Source organism: Anser brachyrhynchus (assembly GCF_964034855.1).
Source record: "Anser brachyrhynchus genome assembly, contig: SCAFFOLD_53, whole genome shotgun sequence".
Classification (NCBI taxonomy): domain Eukaryota; kingdom Metazoa; phylum Chordata; class Aves; order Anseriformes; family Anatidae; genus Anser; species Anser brachyrhynchus.
In genome coordinates, this window is record NW_027663485.1 from 615,177 (window position 1) to 619,561 (window position 4,385).

The window sequence follows — 4,385 nt, forward strand, 5'->3', positions numbered from 1 at the left end:
TGCACTGCATCACCAGTGGTGCCAGTGCACTCTCTGGACTAACTGCACTGCATCCGCTGTGGTGCCAGGGCACTCTCCTGGACTCACTGCAGTGCATTCGCAGCGGTGCCAGTGCACTCTTTCGAGTCACTGCACTGCATCCCCATTAGTGCCAGGTTATTCTCTGGACTCACTGCAGTGCATCCCCAGTGTTGACAGTGCACTCTCTGGACTCACTGCACTGCAACCCCAGTGGTGCCAGTGCACTCTCTGGACACACTGCAGTGTATCCCCAGTGGTGCAAGGGCACTCTCTGGACTAACTGCACTAAAACCCCAGTGGTGCCAGTGCACTCTCTGGACTCACAGCACTGCATCCCCAATGGTGCCACTGCACTCTCTGCACTCACTGCACTGCATCCCCAGTGGTGCCAGTGCACTCTCTGCACTCACTGAACTGCATCCCCAGTGATGCCAGTGCACTCTCAGGACTCACTGCACTGCAGCCCCAGTGGTGCCAGTGCACTCTCTGGAGACACTGCAGTGCATCCCCAGTGGTGCCAGTGCACTCTCTGGACTCACTGCACTGCATTCCCACTGGTGCCAGTGCACTCTCTGCACTCACAGCACTGCATCCCCACTGGTGCCAGTGCACTCTCTGGACTCACTGCACTGCATCCCCACTGGTGCCAGTGCACTCTCTGGACTCACTGCACTGCAACCCCACTGCTGCCAGTGCACTCTCTGGACTCACTACACTGCATCCCCACTGGTGCCAGTGCAGTCTCTGCAGTCACTGCAGTGCATCCCCAGTGGTGCCAGTGCACTCTTTGGACTCACTGCACTGCATCCCCACTGGTGCCAGTGCACTCTCTGGACTCACTGCACTGCATCCCCAGTAGTGCCAGTGCACTTTCTGGAGTCACTGCACTGCATCCCTAGTGGTGCCAGTGCACTCTCTGGACTCACTGCACTGCATCCCCAGTGGTGCCAGTGCACTCTCTGGACTCACTGCACTGCAACCCCACTGGTGCCAGTGCACTCTCTGGAGTCACTGCACTGCATCCCCACTGGTGCCAGTGAACTCTCTGGACTCACTGCACTCCATCCCCACTGGTGCCAGTGCACTCTCTGGACTCACTGCACTGCATCCCCACTGCTGCCAGTGCACTTTCTGGAATCACTGCACTGCATCCCCTGTGGTGCCAGTGCACTCTCTGGACTTACTGCACTGCATCCCCAGTGGTGCCAGTGCACTCTCTGGACTCACTGCAGTGCATCCCCTGTGGTGCCAGTGCACTCTCTGGACTCACTGCAGTGCATCCCCAGTGGTGCCCGTGCACTCTCTGGACTCACTGCAGTGCATCCCCAGTGGTGCCAGTGCACTCTCTGGAGACACTGCACTGCATCCCCAGTGGTGCAAGTGCACTCTCTGGTCTCACTGCAGTGCATTCCCAGTGGTGCCAATGCACTCTCTGGACTCACTGCACTGCATCACCAGTGGTGCCAGTGCACTCTCTGGACTCACTGCACTGCATCCCCAGTGGTGCCAGTGCACTCTCTGGACTCACTGCACTGCATCCCCAGTGGTGCCAGTGCACTCTCTGGACTAACTGCACTGCATCCCCAGTGGAGCCAGAGCACTCTCTGGACTCACTGCATTGCATCCCCAGTGGTGCCAGTGCACTCTCTGGACTCACTGCACTGCATCCCCAGTGGTGCCAGTGCACTCTCTGGACTCACTGCACTGCATCCCCAGTGGTGCCAGTGCACTCTCTGGACTAACTGCACTGCATCCCCTGTGGTGCCAGGGCACTCTCCGGACTCACTGCTGTGCATCCGCAGTGGTGCCAGTGCACTCTTTCGAATCACTGCACTGCATCCCCATTAGTGCCAGGTCATTCTCTGGACTCACTGCAGTGCATCCCCAGTGTTGACAGTGCACTCTCTGGACTCACTGCACTGCATCCCCAGTGGTGCCAGTGCACTCTCTGGACACACTGCAGTGTATCACCAGTGGTGCAAGGGCACTCTCTGGACTAACTGCACTAAAACCCCAGTGGTGCCAGTGCACTCTCTGGACTCACAGCACTGCATCCCCAATGGTGCCACTGCACTCTCTGGACTCACTGCAGTGCATCCCCAGTCGTGCCAGTTCACTCTCTGCACTCACTGCACTGCATCCCCAGTGGTGCCAGTGCACTCTCTGCACTCACTGAACTGCATCCCCAGTGATGCCAGTGCACTCTCTGGACTCACTGCACTGCATCCCCAGTGGTGCCAGTGCACTCTCTGGAGACACTGCACTGCATCCCCAGTGGTGCCAGTGCACTCTCTGCAGTCACTGCTTTGCATCCCCACTGGTGCCATTGCACTCTCTGAACTGACTGCACTGCATCCCCACTGGTGCCAGTGCACTCTCTGCACTCACTGCACTGCATACCCACTGGTGCCAGTGCACTCTCTGGACTCACTGCACTGCAACCCCACTGGTGCCAGTGCACTCTCTGGACTCACTACACTGCATCCCCACTGGTGCCAGTGCACTCTCTGGACTCACTGCACTGCACCTCCACTGGTGCCAGTCGACTCTCTGGACTCACTGCACTGCATCCACAGTAGTGCCAGTGCACTTTCTGGAGTCACTGCACCGCATCCCAAGTGGTGCCAGTGAACTCTCTGGACTCACTGCACTGCATCCCCAGTGGTGCCAGTGCACTCTCTGGACTCACTGCAGTGAATCCCCGGTGGTGCCAGTGCACTCTCTGGACTCACTGCACTGCATCCCCAGTGGTGCCAGTGCACTCTCTGGACTCACTGCACTGCATCCCCACTGGTGCCAGTGCACTCTCTGGACTCACTGCACTGCATCCCCACTGGTGCCAATGCACTCTCTGGACTCACTGCACTGCATCCCCACTGGTGCCAGTGCACTCTCTGGAGTCACTGCAGTGCATCCCCACTGGTGCCAGTGCACTCTCTGGACTCACTGCACTGCATCCCCACTGGTGCCAGTGCACTCTCAGGACTCACTACACTGCATCCCCACTGGTGCCAGTGCACTCTCTAGAGTCACTGCACTCCAACCCCACTGGTACCAGTGCACTCTCTAGAGTCACTGCACTGATCCGCAGTGGTGCCAGTGCACTCTCTCGACTCACTGCACTGCATCCCCAGTAGTGCCAGTGGACTCTCTGTACTCACTGCAGTGCATCCCCTGTGGGGCCAGTGCACTCTCTGGACTCACTGCACTGCATCCCCAGTGGTGCCAGTGCACTCTCTGGACTCACTGCACTGCATCCCCAGTGGTGCCAGTGCAATCTCTGGACTCACTGCACTGCATCACGACTTGTGCCAGTGCACTCTCTGGACTCACTGCACTGCATCCCCACTGCTGCCAGTGCACTCTCTGGACTCACTGCACCGCATCCCCAGTGGTGCCAGTGCACTCTCTGGAGTCACTGCACTGCATCCCCACTGGTGCCAATGCACTCTCTGCACTCACTGCAGTGCATCCCCACTGGTGCCAGTGCACTCTCTGGAGTCACTGCACTGCATCCCCACTGGTGCCAGTGCACGGTCTGGACTCACTGCAGTGCATCCCCAGTGGTGCCAGTGCACTCTCTGGACTCACTGCACTGCATCCCCACTGGTGCCAGTGCACTCTCTGGACTCACTGCAGTGCATCCCCACTGGTGCCAGTGCACTCTCTGGACTCACTGCACTGCATCCCCTGTGGTGCCAGTGCACTCTCTGGACTTACTGCACTGCATCCCCAGTGGTGCCAATGCACTCTCTGGACTAACTGCACTGCATCTCCTGTGGTGCCAGTGCACTCTCCGGACTCACTGCACTGCATCCCCAGTGGTGCCAGTGCACTCTCTGGACTCACTGCACTGCATCCCCACTGGTGCCAGTGCACTCTGTGGACTCACTGCACTGCATCCCCTGTGGTGCCAGTGCACTCTCTGGACTTACTGCACTGCATCCCCAGTGGTGCCAGTGCACTCTCTCGACTAACTGCACTGCATCCCCTGTGGTGCCAGGGCACTCTCCGGACTCACTGCACTGCATCCCCACTGGTGCCAGTGCACTCTCTGGACTCACTGCACTGCATCCCCATTAGTGCCAGGTCATTCTCTGGACTCACTGCACTGCATCCCCTTTAGTGCCAGGTCATTCTCTGGACTCACTGCACTGAATCCCCGGTGGTGCCAGTGCACTCTCTGGAGTCACTGCACTGCATCCCCAGTAGTGCCAGTGCACTCTCTGGACTCACTGCACTGCATCCCCACTGGTGCCAGTGCACTATAGGGACTCACTGCACTGCATACCCACTGGTGCCAGTGCACTCTCTGGACTCACTGCACTGCATCCCCAGTGGTGCCAGTGCACTCTCTGGAGACA